Source organism: Ictidomys tridecemlineatus, chromosome 9 (assembly GCF_052094955.1).
Source record: "Ictidomys tridecemlineatus isolate mIctTri1 chromosome 9, mIctTri1.hap1, whole genome shotgun sequence".
Lineage (NCBI taxonomy): Eukaryota > Metazoa > Chordata > Mammalia > Rodentia > Sciuridae > Ictidomys > Ictidomys tridecemlineatus.
The window spans coordinates 56,999,729-57,021,530 of record NC_135485.1 but is presented as its reverse complement, the minus strand read 5'-3'; the positions used below and the strand labels follow the sequence as shown (position 1 = coordinate 57,021,530).

Below are 21,802 nucleotides of genomic sequence, written 5' to 3'. Positions count from 1 at the left end.
AAATCTTTTCCTGATTTTGTTTATATAAAAAAGTTTCCACCCTCTGCCCTCTTATTATTTCTCTACTTAAGTGGCTGAGAGTCTCTTGGGTTTACTATAGCTCTTGGTTACTTAGAGGGGGGCAAAATAAAGATAAAAAAACAAGAAACAAAACTAAAACACCTTTGCTTCCAGCATCATTGCCCTTATGAACCCATTTAATCTAGGTCCTCTTTCTTGCATACAAAAAGCCTTTGGTCAATAGCTTTCAGTTCCGTTTCCATTTTCAGGTCACCACCCAGAACTTGGGGAATTTGAGGTCATAGTCTGAAGTTAGGGGCAGGCCCAGCAGGAAGCCCAGCTAGTTACAGGAAAGTAACTGGAATCTCCTGGCAGTTGGAGCCAGCTGCCAAGAGCCAGGTAATTTACAACCAGGACTTACCTAGATAATGTGAGTCAGCAAGGTTCAGGTCAGAGTGGCAACTTGCAAGAAGGAGGAGGATGTGTGTGTGTGTGTTTGTGTGTGTGTGTGTGTGTGTGTGTGTGTAGACCATAGGCCTGGATATATGTGTGTGTGTAGTTAGACCATAGGCCTAGATATATGTGCGTGCGTGCGTGCGTGCGTGTGCGTGTGTGTGTGTGTGTGTGTGTGTGTATTCCTGGAGATATGTATATGTGTATACATATACATATGTATGTATATGTATACACATATACATATCTCCAGGCTTATGCTCTAACCAGGATAGGGCACATCTTGATTTTTTTTTTTTTTTTGTACTGGGAATTGAACTCAGGGCTACATCCCCAGCCTTTAAAAAACATTTTTTTTTTAAACCTTGAGACAGGTTCTCTCTAAGTTCCCCAGGCTAACTTCAAACTTGAGATTCTCCTGCCCCAGCCTCCCAGTAACTGGAATTACAGGGTGTGAGGCTGCATCCAACCCACATCTTCATTTTGAGGGAGATTCTTGCCTTAGTCCTACACCTCTTATATGCTTCCAGCAGAGGTAAAGCTCAGAGAAATAGTTTGCCTTCATGGAGCCAGAACCCAGGGTTTAGTTAGGCTGGACACTGTGAGGAAGTGGTTACACCTGGAAATGTGGATGGGAAATAGGGCAATGCTGACACTGCCTGAAGGATGGTTGGCTGTATTTGGCTCTAAAGTGGCCTGAAGGCAGAAGAAAGCCACAAGTTTCATTGTGTCTAACATCTGCATAATTTCTTTATGGAGCTCTTTGTCTCATCAGTAGTTTCACAATGACTCTACCATCTTTTAAGTTTTCTGATTGCTGATGAATATTTTGTAAAGAGGTTTTTGTCCTTGTTTTTGTTTTTTATTACCTTAAATGGTTTTACAGGGCTGTGGATGTGACTCAGTGATAGACTACTTGCTTAGCATGTGTGAGGCCCTGGGTTGGAGGAGCCCCAGCCTTGCAAAAAAGTTTTAGAGCCTGCTTGTTGAAAGAGATTAATGAAACAAAATTGCTTTTGAACGTACTTTATCCTTTCCTCCTCCTTCTGAACTTGACTCTATTTCAAAGACTTAGGCCATGGTTTCTTCACCCTGCCAAACAACCAAGTATTTGATCCAAGAAGAGATTGGTGAGGGGATGGAAGGACAGGAAGTCTGAGACTTCCTGTAGCACTGTGTTGGGTCCCCTGATGTTGGTTTGCCTCAGTTTGTTTTTAAGAGATGGGAAGGAGTCTTACTATGTCACCCAAGCTGGCTCTGAACTCCTGAGCTCAAGGGATTCTCCTGCCTCAGCCTCCTGAATGCTGGGACTATAGACATGCACCACCATGTCCCCAGTTTGCCTCACTTTTTACAACATATGCTTACTTTACCAGACACCATGCTAAATATTGTAAATAATCTTTACAACTACCCTAAAGTGGGCTGTTTATCCATAAAAGAAACTAAGTGTCAGAGAAATGAACTAACTTGATCAATGTTACTGAACTACTTAAAGAAGAAAATGAAATGTGATCCCTTGTGTTTCATGTTTCTCCATTGAAGTACAAAGTTGGCTCCCTGGCTCTGACTTCTTTCAGTACAAACTCCCTCCTTCCCCCATGAGGAGACCTGGCTCAGGGACACTCCTTGACACTGACTTAATCCATAGGAGACTGATTAATGAGCCACCAGAATTCCATTTCACAAAGGGAGATAGACCTTTCCAATCAACGCATAACTGCAGACCCCCAGTGCCTGTAAGCATTAAATCAGAGGAAAGAGTTGGATAACTTGAGCCATCTCATGTCCAGACTGCACAGCTCGAAGAACTGAACACATCCCGCAGCCCAGTAATGACTAGAATATTCTTGTCTGACAAAGATAGTCTTGGACAGTGCAACATAAACACTGGTGAAATGTTTCCTCTTTTCAAAGTCATTTTCTGGACTCCAAGCAACTCAGGGCAGATGACTCTCAATTGTTTACATTATCTTTGGTTGTTACACTGTCCAGGATTACCATATCTCTTAGATCACTTAGCCTGAGGTGATTGTAGCTATCATAGCTTGATGAGTATTGGATAGAACCAATTAGAATTCATGAATTCAGGATGAGTTACTCTTGTAATTCCATAATCTAATTCTTTGTGTGTTGATTTTTGGTTATGAGTATCTCTAAATTCTGAAGAAGTGATAAATGGGCAGGTGGCACAACCAGTTTATGCATGTTTCTGGATGTGTGACATATTTCACATATACACAATAACTGAATGGAGAATAAAAACCCTTTTAGACACTGACACATCTCAAGTCATAAAGAGCTAATAATTGTAAAGATTGTAGGGAGAAATTCACATTTGCTTTTTTCAGGCCATAATAAGCTTTCTTCTTTTTTATTCCACAAGGAATGGATTCATCCTATTCATGTGATTAGGCTTTTCTGTGCATTAAAAAACTGTGTAAGGAAGCCAGTCAGACCAAGAGAGAGCCCTGGAATTCTCAAGTAATGTGTTTTCAATCAGGAAGTCAGTGAAAGCAGTGGGCAGTCAGTGAAAAGAAATCAGTTGCAAGCAATCCATGTGTACACATTCGAGGACCAAACAGTAAGTGCCAGTTTTATTGAGCACTCACCATATGTTATGTTTTGTGGGTATTAACTTTTCTAATCTTAATAGTACCCAAATAAGGTAGATATTATTATTGTCCCCATTTTACCCTATCTTGCTGAGTCCTGACATCTTGCAAAAGTACAAAGGAATTAATGGGCTCCCTGAAGTCCTTTTGTGAGAGCACTAATGCCATTCATTAGGGTGTACCTAATCAGTCCCTAGTCTTCTCAACCATTACTTTAAGTGTGGAATGCAATCCCTAAATATTCATGTCCCCATCTACTTCACCAGCAAAGTGATGGAAATGGACTTGGTTGATCTTTTAAGACTTAGGAAACTTGGACTGGGGTTGTAGCTCAGTGGTGGAGTGCTTGCCTTGCAAACATGGGGCCCTGGGTTTGATCCTCAGCACCACATATAAATAACTAGAAATAAAGATATTGTGTCTATCTACAACTAATATATATTTAAAAAAAGATTTAGGAAACTTGAAAAAGATCAAATGAGAGGGTATAGAGAAAAAAGGCTTTATAAATTAAAATGTCAGATAAGTACTTTAATCTGAGAAAATAAAAATCAGGAATAAGATAATATAATTCTAGTAATGTTACTCTTTTAAAACCTTTATTTGCTGGATTGGGGCTAGAGCTCAGTTGTAGAGTGCTTGTCTAACATGTATGAAAGCTCTAGTTTGATTCCCAGCACTGGAAAAATAATTAACTTGCTAATGAGTGATAGGATACATTTTATTTTGTTTTCAATTTTTTTTTTTAAGAGAGAGTGAGAGAGGGGGGAGAGAGAGAGAGAGAGAGAGAGAGAGAGAGAGAGAGAGAGAGAGAGAATTTCCAATATTTATTTTTCAGTTCTCGGCGGACACAACATCTTTGTTGGTATGTGGTGCTGAGGATCGAACCCGGGTCGCACGCATGCCAGGCGAGCACGCTACCGCTTGAGCCACATCCCCAGCCCTTCAAATTTTTAATTAAAAAAAATTCTGCACACTTTTAATGGTGCATTATAGTTATACATACTGATGGGATTTGTTGTTACATATTTGTATGTGCACACAATACACAATATAATTTGGCCAGTACATTTTCATTTTCTTTTTTTTTTTTTTTGGTACTGAGGATTGAACTCAGGAATGCTTTTGCCACTGAGCCACATCGCCAGCCTTTTTAAATTTTTATTTTGAGACAGAGTCTTACTACATTGCTCAGGTCAGCCTCAAACTTGTAATCCTCCTGCTGAAGCTTCCCAAGTAGCTGGTATTACAGGTATGTGCAACCATATCCAGCGAAGAGACTGTTCAAAGATGGCTTTAGATCAGAAAGTACTGAATGAAGTAGCCAGATATTATTTTATTTATTTTATACAAGAATGTGGATAAGGAAACATTTGGAAGAACATTCACCAAATTGTGTCTACCTTCTCAATAAGTGTCATTTATGACAGTTCTGTTACCCAGAACAAAACTTGCAAAGGATTCTATCCTAGATTTCTCTCATATTTCCTATATCTACTTGTCATCACATTTTTTGTCCCATATAGTTCTCAAATGTCTTTTCTCCTTGCCATTGTCTTAGACTTTTGTTACTTTTTAACCACTTTTAAAACAGATATAATTCATTTTTATCTGTCAAATAATGTAAAATTTTGAAGTACCAAACGAGAACCAACTTGATTGGAGCTTCTACTGGCCAAATCAAGGACAATTTGAGCAGGAAAATAAATACAGATAGCAACAAGTTATGACACAGGAACCTATCAGTTCACACTGATATAAATAATGATAAAATAAATGGGAAAAAAGGAGAGGTCTCTCTTATAGTATAATTCCAGCTAATAAATGTAGGAAGAATGATGGAATTAGAAAACTCACAACTTGGCAGCCATTATAGCAAATTTGATTCAAGCAAGAATTATACATGGATATTTTTAAATGGATGGGTGAACACAGTCTCAAAGTATTACTCCACATAAGATAATTATTAATTACAGAGAGGAAAATAGTAGTAACTTTACACTGGAGAATCCTGGCAGACAAGACATTAACCAAGTAAAGAAAGCTAACGTCACTACAGAGGGGGCAAATGGACATCCTGTGCCTCTGATATGATGCGCTGAGAAGAACAGTGCTTCTCTGGTATTGTTAAAAACAACCTAGATATAAGGAAACACCAGAAGGTGTCACACTTAAGGGAATTCTTCACAGTAATTGTCCTGTACTCTTTAAAATGTTGAAGTCATGAAAGAAAAAGATGGAGAAACAGATGATACAAGACTAAGGTGACATGATAAATAAATGTTATTTGTAATCCTGAATTGTATCCTGAAAAGAGAATAAATTAAAATTTTTTTCTTATAGAGTATATTATTTGAACAATTGATGAAGTTTGAATCTCTTAATTAATGTTAATACCTAATTTTGATAATTATGTTGTATTTACATAAGAGAATACCTTTATCTTTTAAGAAACACACTGAAGTGTTTAGGAGTCAAGGTACATCATGTCATAAATTTTTTTGAAATCAGATCTCTTCTAGTTGTGAAATACAGTGTTGTCTGGATTCTTTTTTATGGATAGAAGTCACATGGCAATTCACTAGTTGTCTGGCAGAGTGCCCATGGGTTTCTTTGAAACTCCTGGATTCACTCATTCAGTAATTACCATTGAGCGCCAATATATCAAGCACAGTACTAGGTACAGGATGAGACAGTGGAAATACAAAGAACTTAGGGAATTGGCAGCTTACTGAGAGAGAGAGAGAAAAAGATAATGATAAAGTAAATATAATACATATTAACATTTGAGGAAGGGTTGGTGAAAGGTATGAGATTTTTAAAAACTCTTTTTGCAACTTTTCAGGATCTATGAATTTATTTCAAATAGAAAAATAACAATGTCTAATGCAAAAACTATTAGGAAGGGAAAAATGAAAGAAGTTGATTGTAATGTACTAGAGTTTTATGAACAACTTAAAAAAGTTGTACCTATATTTGGTTACATGAAAAATCTTAGCAAATTCCAAAAAGCATAACAAGTAGGCTGCACTCATGGCTCATAATGCATTAAAATTAACAAGCAAAACAGAATCTTTTTTTTTTATTGGTTGTTCAAAACATTACAAAGCTCTTGACATATCATATTTCATACATTTGATTCAAGTGGGTTATGAACTCCCATTTTTACCCCCAGAATCTTTAAATTTAGAAATCAAAATGTTTAGTTATTCTCCATTAACTCTCTTTAAATAATAACTGAATCAAAGAAGTCTAACTATATTTGCAGTCTGTTTAGAAAACAATAGTGAATAAAATCTACGGGATTTGATCTAAAGTATTGGGAAGGTAAAATCCACAGCCTTTAAAAAAAAAAGTATTAATCAAGAAAGAATAACAATAAACACATCATATACTGTTCTGGAATTTAGAGCCAAAACATTAAAAATACTCAAAGCTCAAGAGAAACACTGCTTTCTCTCTGTTCTCCCACAGTGGTCAGACAAGCCATCATATGCACATAGAGCATTTTCTTTTTTTTTTTTTTTTTTTGAGAGAATTTTTTTAATATTTATTTTTCAGTTTTCAGCAGACACAACATCTTGTGTGTGTATGTGGTGCTGAGAATTGCTGGGCTGCATGCATGCCAGGTGGGCGTGCTACCGCTTGAGCCACATCCCCAGCCCATATAGAGCATTTTCAGTGTGACCATAACAGGTGCTGAATCCAAGAGGCCAAGAGAATTCTTCCTTCTTGAGACTTACTGGGATGTATATGTATGTAGAGGGCAAGAAGGGTTATCAGATATTAAATGATAAATTAAAAAAGTACTAGTCAGTGTTTCTAATGGACTATCACTTAACAGTAACTTTTATTCTAATTCTGTCTCTCCTTGTTTTTTGTGTTTGTTTCTTCTCTCCTCCCATATTGCTGCTTCTCTCCATCTTTTCCAGTTCTCTGAGGATTCTATATTTCCATTACTTTAGCCCATCCTGAGCCTTTATGCTTGATGTTGTGTCATTCAGTGGTGGCTACTGAATGATTTTAAAGACTCTTCTAAGCTATTACTAACTAGACATCTGACAACAGAGAACCTATAGACTGTTGTTTAGCTTATATTTTTATAAAAATGAGAATTTATGAACTATAAGAGAGAATGCAAAACAATTACAGAATATAGACAAGCTAATAGATGATTTAAGTAGTGTGAAGTTAATTGAAATTTTAAAGATTTTATATAAGGAGAACTCATATCTAACTCACCTTTAGAAGGCTTGAGTGAGATTTTTTTTCTTTTTTCTTTTTTGCAATGCTAGGGATTGAACCCAGGTCCTCATGTATGCTAGGGAAGTGCTCTACCACTCAGCTATACTCCCAGTTCTTAAGATATTTTAATGTGGGTACTGGAGGAAATCAGTGGGTCTAAAATGCTTTGATTTTTCTCAAGCTTTTGCTAAAGGTTCACATTTAAAGCCTTGAGGTGGGAATGTAATTGGAATGTCAGAGGAGGAGCTGGAATGGTATAAAAAAATAATGGAGGTTATTTTGAGAGGCAGGAAGGTTAATTAAGCAGCTACTGCAATCATCCTAAAATGTTGAAAGGAGCCTGAACCTGGGAAGAGGCTATCAGTACTATCAGAGGTGTTCAGAGGACTACTTAGGAGAATAGGTTAGAGTTACTTACTAAAACTGAAGATAGCTGAATCTTCTTTTTCCCAGTCAATTCACTTTTTGGTGTAGACCCTGGACTAGGGGTTGTTTGAACGTGCTTTTGTATAGCCCTAGAGCTAAGCTAAGAAAGTTTCTTGCATTTGAAAAAGGTTTATAAAGGGGTGTGGATCAGAATATGAAACAAAGACCACACCACAGGTGTGTCTCAAAACCTAAAATATTTACTCTCTGGTCCTTCACAGCAAAGTTTGCCAGCCTCTAGAGCAGCAGTAGCAACACCTGAGAACTTGTGAGAAATGCAAATTACCAGGTTTTAGCACAGACCTGCTGAATCAGAAACTCTGAGAGGCATGTTTTAACAAACACTCCAAGTGATTCTGATGCACTATAAGGTCTGAGAACCACTGTACCAGAGTACATGGTGAATATTTATAACAGCATTACACATGAGTACCAAATTTGAAACAATTAAAATGCTAGTCAGCAGTAGAGAAGGTAAGTAAATATGGTAATTAATACAGTAGAAATGTTCTATGTAGCTTATGGTTAAGAACATGGATTATGAAGGTTGACTGCTTGTGTTTGAAATAGTAGCTGTGTGTCTTTGGGTAAGTTACTTGACACCCGGAACCTCAATTTCCTTATCTGTTAAGTGGGCATAAAGATAGTAATTAGAACTATGCTTTTTATTTGAAAGGTAATCTGCATGTAATGTATTATACTTTAAGGAACATCTCAATAACCTTCATGAAGCAACCCAATTCCCAAAGACTAGCCAGGGAAGCCAGTATTAATGGGATTCATTTAGTCACTCAGGCTGAAAACTTTTAAATCATCCTTGAATACTCTCTTTTCTGATACCACACGGCCAATGTCAGTGAAGTCTGTAGCCTCTACCTTCATTTGTTCTGGATTAAACACTTCACATCACTATTAGTGCTACTAGTAGTCCAAGCCATCATTGTCTATTCCAAGAGTTTTCTACTTGATTGAGATACTAATAAAAGTGATGGTTTGCCCATATATTTTGCACACAACAAGAATATTAAGTAATATAAGGTAAAGCCATTGTAGATTTTGGAGGCCCCAAAGTTGGTATTGCTTTTGTGCACCTGTTTTTACATTTGTAAAGTAAGTTAAAATCATCCTTTTAGGATTGTTAAGAAAAACTGATGAAACGTGTATGTTTGCATCATGTTTGGTACGTAGGTATTAATTTCTTTCTTAATCGCCCTTTTTACTTCTCTGCATTCCAAAATTCTTCCGCTGTCCCAAGGTTCTCTGAAAATAAGTTTCCAGAAAGGGATAAAGTGGCATCTTTAAAGATTTGGTTATTTCCAGTAATCAAAACTAGGAGTCATTGTCCATCGTTAAGTCCTGGGGGCAAGACTGGTCCTAGAAGTGGGACAAGATTGTAATCTTAATATTTCCTGGGATTTCAAACCTTTTAGCCTTAATACCATAAAATACTTAATATGTACTTAGCTATGCGTAAATACATAACGGACAAAGAAACAGTCTTTTTCTTTCTGTAGAGACCATGTCACATTTTTCCAGTACCCCAGGGCCTAGCACTTAGTAGGTTTGCAACTTAAATTGTTTTGAACTATTAGGATATGACCTTCTATTTCCTAGAATGTATTAATAAATGAGTTTTGTGTATAAACAGCTGAAACCGCAGGCTCGACTTAAAGCTCCTCTAGAGCAGCAAACTGAAAACACCTAGTTCAGAGAGATTACTAAATTCCCTCCCGTATTAACATTACTAAAGGGACCAGGAATATAAGTCTGCAAGACATAGCGCCGCAGGGAACCAGCTCTTGTTCGCGCCATCTGGAAGAAGGGCTGAGAGGCTAGAGCCCCAACGCTGGAGAAAGCGGCCTCCTTGTGACGTCAAATCAGCGGACTCTCTCCCCGGCTTTAGGCCGGTTCCGGTTCCCCGGCTTTCCGGGCGCCAGTGTACGCGAGCGCGGCGGTGTACTGCGCCTGCTCCGCAGAGGGACGCGAGAAGGTTGGGTCCGGCTCGCCAAGGAGATGCGTGATTGGCTGACGCTGTGCTGGGGGGTTCCCTGGCCCTTTCGGCAGGGGTAAAACAATAAGAGGGGGCGGTGGCAAAGGGGGCGGGACGTCCGTGTTCCTTGTCGTTCGCCGCAGCGTCTGGCGCCCGGGAAGAGGTGGTTGTGAGGAAAGCGATCTCGCGGTTCTCCGGCTTCCGAGGCTTCTGGTTTGTCGCGGGGAGGAGGCAGCGAGCGAGAAGAATCCGCTGCAGCCGATCCTCGGCTACTCTCCTGCTCACCTCCGCGCGACGTACCCGCCGCCGCTGTTGGTTGGAGGTGTGTACGGGGGCCGGGAGGGGAGGTCGGTGTGGTGGTCGGAAGGGGACATTTCCTTCGCGCTCCGCGGCTCGCGGCAACCGTCCAGTGTGTAAGCTCTGGTGTCCGAGGTGTTGCGGCAGAGAGACATTGTTCTTACCGGCTGCCTACGCTGCGGTGTGTGCGTGAGAGAACCCAAGCCTTTCCTCAAAAGGTGAGGAATGGGAGGCCTCGTAGGAAGGAAGGTGACCAGTGCGCGTGGTGCGGACGGAGGTCTCCGAGGGCACAGGTGGGGCTAGGATTTGGTGTAGGGATGAGATGGCGAGGTGATCAGAGAGACTCAGCAGCTCCCGAAGGAGCGATGAAAGCTTAATGCGGGAAACGGGGGAGTGGGCTTTCTAGAGATGATGTTGTGAGGTGGGGAGGCCACCAGCCTTGTCTCCAAGTCATTTGCGCCTCTTATTCCTGGTTGCTTCGGAGTGGGGACGCGGTCGCCGCCCCGCCCGTGGGGGAGGGGAAAAGAGGCTGTGTCGGCGGAGGCAGAAGCGACGCAGATGCGAAAGTAGCGGCCTCCGGGCACCATTTCTGTGCAAGGAAACAGAATCCCGGTTTGAAGGCAGCCGCCGCTTCGCTTGCCCGGAGCTTAGTGTTCCGGCGTCTATGACACCCCCCCTCTCTTCGGGTTTATTCCGAACGCGTTCGGATACTAGGGTCTTAACGCGTGCCTTCTTCCGTCCCCTTGTTAGGCAGAGGATCCTCTGTTGACCCAGGAGTAGAAATTTTGGTGTTTTAGGGAATGGGTTTCTTTCCTTCCACTTTTTTCTTCCCCCGTGGAGCAAGGGGGACGGAGGGGAAGTTAAGCTTCCCTAGATTGTGAATTTTGTTAGTGGAATCAGATCGAATTTTTCCTGCGTCCCTAAAAGCACATTTCTTAAGATGGCCCAATGCTGCTTTGGGGCGAATATAGATTCGCGTCTACAATTTTGCGCATAGATCGATTTTCCTCCAAGATGTAACTACATTTTTAACGGAATTTTGGCAAGGTGCTTTTGCACATGCACTTAAGCTGTAATAGGAAGGTTGTCCCATTATTTCCCGAAATGTGATTGAAATTAACTTGGGTTAAAATACTGGTTTTAGGTTAAAGGCACAATGCCTCATTCTAGTCTTTCAAACGTTAGAATTGCAAGTACCTGATCTAGGAACCATTAACAGCAGTTAAGGGAACACATACTAGAGTGGGAGATGATGGTAAATCCTTGTCTATCTCCATATTTGGCAGTTAATATAGTCTTAGGCTTGTGAACAAAGTTTCTAAGTAAACATTTGGACTTGCCAAATCCAGTGTACCTTTTGATATCCAAAACTCTTGATCTTAAGGAGGTTTGATCAGTTGGAACTTTACGATTGAATTATGTGTTGTCTTGGCAATATTACTATACGTTTTCTTAAATTTTTAGTTATTAGTCATTTGTGTTCTTTTGTTAATCACTTAAACTCAACAAGTTATTTAATTCTGAAAAATTATCAAGGATTTGTAGGGACAGTGAATACCTCAGATGGATTGCTTACTGTCTCAGACTTGTAATGTTTCAAGTTGTTGAATATTCGGGGTTGAAATATGAACGGTGGAGAGCAAACAAGAAAAGCACTAAGAATGGAGTGAACCAGAATGCTTGTGGAGTGGATAGGGATCAGAAATAGCAGATAAGGAAGAAGAAAAGTCATTGAATAGTCAACTAGACATTAACCTGAAGAGTTGAATTGTCAGTAGGCAACTTCTGGTTTAAAGAAATTGTTGGTTTGTTGGTAGCAGGAAACATTTGTAATACATATTTATGAGAGATTAAAAATCAAAATTTCAGAATCAGTTAACTGGAAATTTATAAATACAAATAGTGGTTTTAGATTCTAAACAGCTTATTTATCTTGCAGAATTCTATTTTCTAAATTGATTTAAAAAGACTTTTTTACATATTTTATGCTGAATGGCTATGAAAACAGTGACCCCTTTTCTTTTGAAAGGTACAAATTTGAGGATTACTTCTGAACTTAAATTTTTGAGTAGAAACCCTTTTTTTTTTGAGGGGAGGTGGTACTGGGGATTGAACTCAGGGGTACTCAACCACTGAGCCATATCCCTAGCTCTATTTTGTATTTTTATTTAGAGACAGGGTCTCATTGAGTTGCTTAGTGTCTCACTGTTGGTGAGGCTGACTTTGAACTTGTGATCCTCCTGCCTCAGCCTCCCGAGCTGCTGGGAATACAGGTATGATGTGCCACTGTGCTGAGTTAGAAGACTATTCTCATACCGTAGTAGGTATGTTTGGAATGACTTTTATACTTCCTATTCCATTATTGTCCTATTCCTTTGATTTTTACTCCTCCTAACAGTTCCAAATAATCTTGAGAGTTGTCTTTTAAAATTAATTTTTTTTATGTTCTGGGTCCTTTGGCTGTTCTTCCAAACCAGATGTTCTTAATTAGGTGTCATCAAAGCATCACTAGAGGCAGGAGACCCTATTTCACATCCTTTTTCTTGTATCTATAACTAAGGTACCTACCTATTTCAAAGAAATAAAGGAACATACAGGTTACTTGTTAATTTTTAATGCATAATATAAACACATTGCTTTTATTTTGCAAACATTTCCATTTCTTGATGTTTGACTACTTCAGTAGCTTCTGAATATCAAAACTTACTCCCTCACCTTTGGATCCTAAGAAAAGGGTTAATCCATAACTTCCCTTTGTTATTTATTTTCATTACTATAATTCTTAGCCCTTTTGTGTTCTGCCACAACAAATTGGAGGTCACTGCTTTAAAAAGGTATAGTACTTTGATTGTTAAGGTCACTTTTAACAAAGATCATTAGGAATTTTAGAAAGTTGCAGTATTAATATGGGACAGACAGTTGAAAAATAGGTATGTATAGTCCTTGACTCAGTGAGAATAGGCATTGACCTGATCTCTGTGAGCCCAGATAGTCAGACTCTAGGGAAAATAGGAGTAAGCATCCTATAGTGGAGGTGAGTGAGTCCTGCCACTGTTATATCCTTAGAAAACACAATTTCTGGTAAAGAGAAATGCAACCTGTTATTGGAAAAATTCTTTCTATAAGAAGCAAGATGTAATACATACAATCTTTCAGGGCTAAAAGCTTATGTTTCTAGTTTTTTCTTTTATAAATGTCATTTCGTTTGGATTATTAGACTTAAAAAAAAAAAGGAAATGTGATATATGGTTTCTTCTTAGCAGTCTTTGTTTTGACTGTTTACTCAATCATTGAAATAGCCACCAAAGAATGACTTGAACTTTACGTGCAGGTAATTTGTAGTGAGTGGATTTTTGATTGTTTTGATGCTTATAAAGGTTGAATGTGCCTTATCTGAAATGCTTGGGACCAGAAGTACTCAGATTTCGGGGTATTGGGAGTTTGGAGTATTTGCATAGTTTTCACCAGTTGAACACTTCTAATTCAAAAGCTGGAATGCTCTGAAATCTGAAACTTTAAAAGTTGTGGCAGGTATTTGAAGATAACAGTTAAAATTAGATTTCCTGAAGATGTAGCCATTTTATACTGTATTGTTGTGGAGAAATCCTTTAATAAAAACATGGAGAGAAGCTGTTTCAGAGGTACTGTGGTAACTAATAAGAATTGATGGAATACAAATTTATTTTTCTTAAGATTATGTTGCCTTTCTGTTATAATCTGTTCTGATAGTTATTTTGCTATCTTTAGTGAATTTAAATTAATTTTCATTCTTTTGCCCACATTGCTTTTACATGATTGAAATCCTAACCTTGGTTCTTTTTTTTTTTTTTTTTAAGAGAGAGTGAGAGAGGAGAGAGAGAGAGAGAGAATTTTAATATTTATTTTTTAGTTCTCGGCAGACACAACATCTTTGTTTGTATGTGGTGCTGAGGATCGAACCCGGGCCGCACGCATGCCAGGCGAGCGCGCTACCGCTTGAGCCACATCCCCAGCCCACCTTGGTTCTTTTTTTCCAATGTTTTTGTGTTATGGTTCTGTAGTCTTTGACGTGAACCATTATACTGGTGTTTCCACAGTTTATCATTTAGAAGCATTAAAGTGAAGAGTGCTTATAACGATCATTTTTAATTCTGGTATGGTGTTTTTAGTATGTTCTACCATTTCCATTTCCTAAATTTAATTTTCAATTAGTAACATTGTAAATACACTCAGACTTAGCATTAAATAATATTTTGTCAGATATATTGTCACTAATGTTGGCATAATGGTAATGAATACTTGTTAATTTTACTGTAGTGCTAAATGAATTTTCACACTTCTTTTTTTCTGCCATGTTGGGAATGAGACCTTAAGGTCTCATGCATAGAAGTGCTCTGCCCCCGGGGTGGGGGAGCTGAGGTTGTGGCTCAGTGGTAGGGCACTTGCCTTGCACATGTGAGGCACTGGGTTCAATCCTCAGCACCACATAAAATAAAATAAGTTTAAAAAAAATGAGGTAGATTTGGAAAATAAGAACTAATATGTTTAAAAAAAAAGAAGAAGTGTTCTGCCCTAGCCTGGGTTTTCACACTTTTGTTTTTACATTTTTATCCTAGGAAAATATTTCGAACTAGTAACATGCTGGTTATTAGGAGTGGAATGAGAATTTAGAGATATGATTTTAAAACTTACAAATTTAACATTATGCTTTTTGTAGCAGACAGCAATATATTTAGACTTCCCTCCCCATGCCTTTAACTTATTTGTTTCCATACCATACATTTTTCAAAAGACAAGATTCATATCATTGTTCTACAATTTATGATTATTAAGTTTTGTGGACATTGTTTTCTACAGTTACAATTCTTTTCTTTTGGGGGCAATACTAGGGATAGAATGCTTTGTGCATGTAATGCAAGCACTCTACCAGTGAGCTACATCCCTGGCCCTCTTTATTTTATTTTGAGACAGGGTCTGGCTAAGTTGCCCAGGCTTGCCTCAGCCTTGTTTCAGCCTTGTTTTTTTTTTTTTTTTTTTTTTTTAAGCTCATGGTTTTTTTTTTTTTTTTAATAGAGAGAGTGAGAGAGGAGAGAGAGAGAGAGAATTTTTTTTTTTTAAAGAGAGAGTGATAGAGGGGGAGAGAGAGAGAATTTTTTAATATTTATTTTTTAGTTATTGGCGGACACAACATCGTTGTTGGTATGTGGTGCTGAGGATCGAACCCGGGCCGCACACACGCCAGACGAGCGCGCTACCGCTTGAGCCACATCCCCAGCCCCGAGAATTTTTTAATATTTATTTTTTAGTTCTCGGCAGACACAACATCTTTGTTGGTATATGGTGCTGAGGATCGAACCCAGGCCGCACGCATGCCAGGCGAGTGCGCTACCGCTTGAGCCACATCCCCAGCCCTTGTTTCAGTCTTGTAATCCTCCTGCTCAGCTAGCTTTCCTGAGTGGTTGGGATGACAGATGTGTGCCAGCCACCATGCCCATTTTTATATTTTTAATGAATACATAATACCATAATCAAATTGAGTTAAACTGTCAAATTAGTCTCCGAAAAGTTGTAACAACTCACATTTTTACCAGCACCATATATGAAAGAGCCTATTTTCCCCCCACACCCTTGATAATACTGAATATTATGAATTATTTTCATGTTTGAAAATCTAATAGATAAAAGATAGTGTCTTTTAAATAAACTTTTTATACTGTGATATTGTTGATTATAGGATACCATGTTTCTTTTGTATAAATACTTGTTATGTAGTATATTCATAAGTGAGAAGTAATTGACCTAATGAAGCATAATTATATTGCAAAGTTTTAAAAATTGGGGCATAAATTTATGAACAATAAAAACCAATTTTGTGTGCAGTTGTATGGCTTTAGACAGGCATACAATCATGAAAACATCACCACAATCAAGCTAGAATATATTCCCATCACCCCCAGAAGTTCCGTTGTGCCCTATGATAGTCTTTTAACTTCCATGTACCTCTTGCTCTTGATCTGATGTGTCTGTAAAGTTTTGTCTTTTATAGAATGTCATTTATATTTATAGAAGTAGAATGTTAGTCTTTTGTGTCTGGCTTCCTTAGCTTAGAGTAACGCTTTTGAAACTTAATTCATGTTCTTGCACGTCTCCATTCCTTTCTATATTGTATTATTTGATTTTGGGATTTACTAGAATTGTTCATTCATTCACCTGGCTAGCGGACACTTGGTTTGTTTGTAGCTTGAGGGTGTTTATTAATAAGCTACAACAAATAATACAAAGATTATTTTATGGACAAAATGCTTTCATTTGTCTTAGGTAAATACATTGGCATGGGATTACTGCGTAATGTGGTGTGTGTGTGTGTGTATGTTTAATTTTTTAAGACACTGTCATGTTGTTCTTTCAAGCATATCTATTTTCCTTTTTTACCAGTTATTCTCCATCCTTCCAGTTATTGGTGATTTTAGATTTTTAATGTCACCCATTATTACAGATGTGTTATGTCATTGTGGTTTTACTGCACTTTTTCTAATGATTAGTGATTTTGATCATCTTTCATGTGTTTATCTTAGTGAAGTGTATATTCAAATCTTTTGCACATGTTTTAAATTGGATTTTTTTTTTCTAAAGAGAGAGTGAGAGAGGAGGGAGGGAGAGAGAGAGAGAGAGAGAGAGAGAGAGAGAGAGAGAATTTTTAATATTTATTTTTTAGTTCTCGGCGGACACAACATCTTTGTTGGTATGTGGTGCTGAGGATCGAACCCGGGCCGCACGCATGCCAGGCCAGCGTGCTACCACTTGAGCCACATCCCCAGCCCCTAAATTGGATTTTTAACATTCTGATTAAGAATTCTCTATATATTCTGGATTTAAAAAAGGTTTTTATGGGCTGGAGTTGTGGCTCAGTGGTAGAGTGTTCGCCTAGCACGTGTGAGGCCCTGGGTTTGATCTTCAGCAACACATAAAAATAAATAAATAAAGGTATCATGTCCAACTACAACTACAAAAAAAAGTTTTTTATCAGACACATTGTACCTGATACCTTCTTTCAGGCCAATCTTTTTATTTACTTGATGCTGTTTTTATTATTATCAATATTATTCATGGTACTGGGAATTGAATCCAAAGTGTTCTGTCAGTGAACTACATTCCTGAGCCTTTTTCTTTTCTTTTTTTAAGAGAGAGTGAGAGAGAGAAAGAGAGAATCTTTCAACATTTATTTTTCAGTTCTTGGCGGACACAACATCTTTGTATGTGGTGCTGAGGATCGAACCCCCGAAGCACACATGCCAGATGAGCCTTGAGCCACATCCCCAGCCCCTCCTGAGCCTTTTTCAATTTTTTATTTTGAAAGGGTCTCATCACTAAGATGCTGAGGCTGGCCTCCAACTTGAGATTCTTCTTCCTCAGCTTCCCAAATTTCTGGGATTATAGGCATGTACCCTACATTCTTAATGATGTCTTTATTTTTTTTTTTTAGTCATACATGACAGCAGAATGTATTTTGACTTAATACATACATGGAATGTACATACATCAATCTTAATGATGTCTTTAAATGGGCAGTTTTAAATTTTAATGAAAGTTCAAGTCATCATGTTTTTTTTCTTTTGTGTTTTTTGTGTCTTATGAAAAGTCTTCCAGTAACAGTGACTTTCTCCTGTGTTTTCTTCTAAAAGCTAGAGTTTTAGGTTTTAATTGAGGTCTGTGGTCCATTTCCAGTTAATTTTGATACATGGTACACAATATAGGTCAAATTTATTTATTTATTTTTTTCTATGAATTTTGGGTATTTCAGAGTCATTTTATTGGAAAAAACTACATAAGTTACCTCGATGCCCTTGCAGATAGATTGACTGTGTATGTGGGAGTCTATTGTAATGCTTAATTTCTCAAGTATAGTTATCTTAAAAAGTTCTAAAAATTATCTATTAAACTGGGCTTGGTGGCACAATCCTATAATCTGAGCTGCAGAGGCAGGAGGATTGAAAATTCAAGGCTTGCCTGGGTAATTTAGCAACACTGTCTCAAAATAAAATTTTAAAAAAGGACTGGAGATATAACTCTGTGGTAGAGCACTTTCCAAATGTGTGAAGCCCTGGGTTCAATCCCAAGGACTAAAAGAAATAAAGAAAAATTATTCATGATAACCTGCTATACTTAATTTATTTGGACCTTTAATTGATCACAAAACTCTCATTTCTAACTTAACTTATCAGGAGTAGTATGTTTTCATGTAAATGTGTACTTGTGGACATTTTATATATAAAAAAGCCTGGGAATGTAGAAAATGGACTTTTAGAATCATTTTTAAATTGAATGGCTAATCATTATCTATTAACATTCCCCCATAACAACTTAATTTACTATTGAAATATCTTTGTGTTGTGTTGTTTTGTTGTATCCAGAAGCTATATCCCCAGACCTTTTAATTTTTGAGATGGTAAGCCTTGAATTTATAATCTTCCTGCCTCAGCCTCCTGAGTCATTGGAGTTACAGGCATGTGAACTATGTTTGGCATTGTCTTTGTGTTTTAATAAGTTGTTTCTTTGTTCTGAAGAGGTCTTTAGTATCAAATGCATTCAAAATTTTTGTCTAATCTTTGCAAAGTAATGGTAGATGCCGCAAGGAATATGTCTTTTAAGCATCTCTTAGGAGCATAACTGTGCCAGACTTACACTCAGCATTAATATAGAGGGGTCTTCTAAATAGGAGATGGTCATGCTAGGGGTATTAATAAAAACTAAAGAAGAAATATATGTATAATACTAATAGAAAGGAGTAATTAATTTTGCCTGGAGAACAAAGGTAGGAAGACCAGGTGGAATTGGAATAAGACCTTGAGTAGGTTTTTGAAATTGAGAGAGGAAAGATTTGTTGGTATGAAGTTTTAAGAAGACATTATCTACAACTTCTTTTAATTCTGGTTCTGAATATTGAATTCTCATTTTGTGCTTCTCATAGTTCTACTCCTGTTCTAATTCAAGCAGTATATATTCTTGGTGGAGGGTTTATAATTTTATCATATAAGATAATTGTGTTTAGGAATTCTCTATTTCATTGTGTTTTAAATTCCTTTGAACAGAGCACGTCTATCCTTTTCACTACAGTTTTTCCTAGTATGGTTTTTGGCACACACATAGTAGATATTCAGTATATAGAATGATTTTTTTTTTTTGGTTGTTGCATGTCTCATTCACTCAGCTTCTGTTGAACAACATAATTAAGATAAAGTGCCAGAGAATGAAAATTCAGAGAATGATATTGAATGGCAAAGTATAAATAACTGTTGTTACAGAAGTGAGAAATGTAGTAGGATATACATTTGAAAAGTTGGTTAGAACCTTGAATTGTCAGTGTATTTCCTTGGAGGACCTAATATGCTGAACTGAATTCAGGTGTTAAGATTTTACTCTGTATAATGTATTCTATACATGATACAGGAGCTTGGAAGATGACTTCTTTTACTTCTTTTTTTTTTACTGGAAGACTTTTGAGGAAGAACTATACAATCTGAATTAATTCAGTGGGAGTGAAATGGAGGGGACAATTCCAAGAGATTTGAGTTGTCAGGATTTCATAGTTTGAAAGGCAAAGCAAGGGGGAAAGTCACTTAACAACTAAGCCTTCACCTAGAAGGAAGAGACACCATAATGGAAATCAGAAAATAGATGTCTCTATATTGAAGGTGTGTATAATTGAGTTGCCTATGAAATCATGAGGTATTTAGCACATGGTTAGAAATGCAAAGTCTGAGCTTAGGGTAAAAACTGTATATATATATACGTGTGTTTATGTATGTATATGTATACATGCACACACTAGAGACAGCTGAAGCTGTTAGGATATCTGAAATTGCCAGACAGGTTAGAATATAGAATTGTGAAGACTTAGCATTTTGGTGAGAAGGAAAGTTGCCCTGTCATTGGAATTTTATATTTAGTTGAGGAAGTGGCCTACTGTGATAATTCAGACAGGTGGAGGATTTGCAGAAGTCATAGGATGGTTGCAAAGAATCGTGAAATTCCAGAGAATTGCATTCAGGAAGAGCTAAGTTATAATATTTGAGAGGGAAATGGAGAAGATTATATATAGTTAGTTGCACAGTTGGTAACTTAGGACAGAATATGATTAATAAATTTCCATGATAAATGCCAAAAGAACTTTGAAAATTAGAGGAAAGAGTTATAGTCTGTTGAATTGTGGAAGATTTTCAGGAGGACAATATTTTAACTGGGTCCAGATGAATGCAGAGTGTTTCAATCATTATAGGTAGGAAGATATTGAATAACTGTAGCTGATTAGGCAAAAGTCCAATTCTTTTTAACAGACTTCTAGAATCTTGGTGTTGGAAAAACCTAATCTTACTCTTTTGGGTCCCTTTACTATATTTCTGCTAACTTGTTCAGTTAATGTCTGGAAAACTTAGAGTGACTGTCTATTTATGAAGTAGCTGTTGGACATTTGAATAACTGGTTATTCTTGCATTATATTGAATCCAAATCTACCTTCCTGTAATTTGTATTTATCTCAGAACTGTCACCTCATTTTAGACTTTGTGTCTTAACATAACCCGAGATTGTTTAACTTGGAGGCAGCCCCATTATATTATTGATTTACTAAACTTCCTTTATTCTCAGTTTCAAAAGTAAATTTAAATAAGCTCTATATTTATTGCCTAAAAGTTGAAGTTTTCATTAGCAGGAAAAGCCTTTTTTTTTTTTTTTGTATGTGGGTGGGGGGTGGGCTTCATTGTTTTTGTTGTTCTTGTTTCTTAGTGGTACTGGGAATTGAACTCAGGGCCTGCCTCATACTAGGCAAGCACTCTACTACTGAGCTACATCCATAGTCATTTTTATTACTTTGAGAAACTGTCTTGCCTAAGTTGCCCAGGCTGATTCAAACTTAGGATTTTGCCTTGGCCACCCAAATAGGGATTATAATTGTGTGCCATGATACCCAGTTTTAAAAAAAAAAAAGTTATTTTGAAGTTGAGGAGATGAATATATTATGTAGAATCTAAAGCCTAGTGTGACTTTTTTGGGGGGTCTTATTTGTGTTTCTTATTTCTTCCTTTACCACCTCTCAATGTGTATTATTGACACACTCAATGTTTATTATTGAGAGATTCATAAAGAATGGGTGACAATTGTTTTTTGAGCAGTTTCTTATGAGAGCTGGAGTAGATGTGCTTCAGGAATTAAGTCTAGGCAAATGGAAAGGAAAAATTTTAAGAAACTGTAATAAATAAAAGGAATGTTGATTAAAAATTCACAGGGACTTGAAGTAGGGTAGGCAGAGTAGAAGAATAGAATGACCTTAGTCTCTAAAAGGTATTCCAGGCTCTGTAAAGTGAAATGAAGCTGGATATAAGCATCTTAGGATCTGTATAAATAAATAGTATTGCTAATGTTTTTAATTCACAAAAGATTTGTGTATCCAGAGCCAGGATAAATTTTATATTGTATCTTACTACACAGTGCAATCTCCTTGTTTTCAGGTGTCATTGCAAGAAATGGGGTTTAATACATGAAATGTCACTTTCTGTAAAGCAGTGGTGATAATTGCTCTTATCTTTAAAGGTGCAAGAGCAACCTCTAAGATTGTTTTTTTTTTTTTTTGGTTTGCTTTAGTATATTGAACATCTTTCTAAAATAAACTATGAGAAAGCCATTCTAATCCAATGGAAGAGATGCTAAGATTGTTTTTATACTGTGTGAGGTCTTCTAGGGTTGACCAGAGATTTCTTCTCAATTTTTATTTTAGGAAATTGAGATTCAGGAAGGTTGAGAC

General features: G+C 37.4%; 1 protein-coding gene across 7 annotated transcripts in view; it reads left to right on the top strand.

Annotated features, from left to right (window-relative positions):
* Positions 1 to 21,802, top strand: part of G3bp2 (G3BP stress granule assembly factor 2) — a 90,304-nt gene that overhangs the window by 39,560 nt on the left and 28,942 nt on the right. For 4 of the 7 annotated variants that reach the window (XM_078021420.1, XM_005333227.5, XM_005333228.5 and 1 more), the window contains exon 1: positions 9,918 to 10,051. The exons of 1 other annotated variant lie outside the window; for it this stretch is intronic. The gene's annotated coding sequence lies outside the window, so the exon portion shown is untranslated. Of the gene's footprint in view, positions 1 to 9,917; positions 10,052 to 10,094; positions 10,245 to 21,802 lie in introns of those variants that run through there. 2 more of the 7 variants (XM_078021422.1, XM_013361944.4) reach the window with 2 other exon arrangements.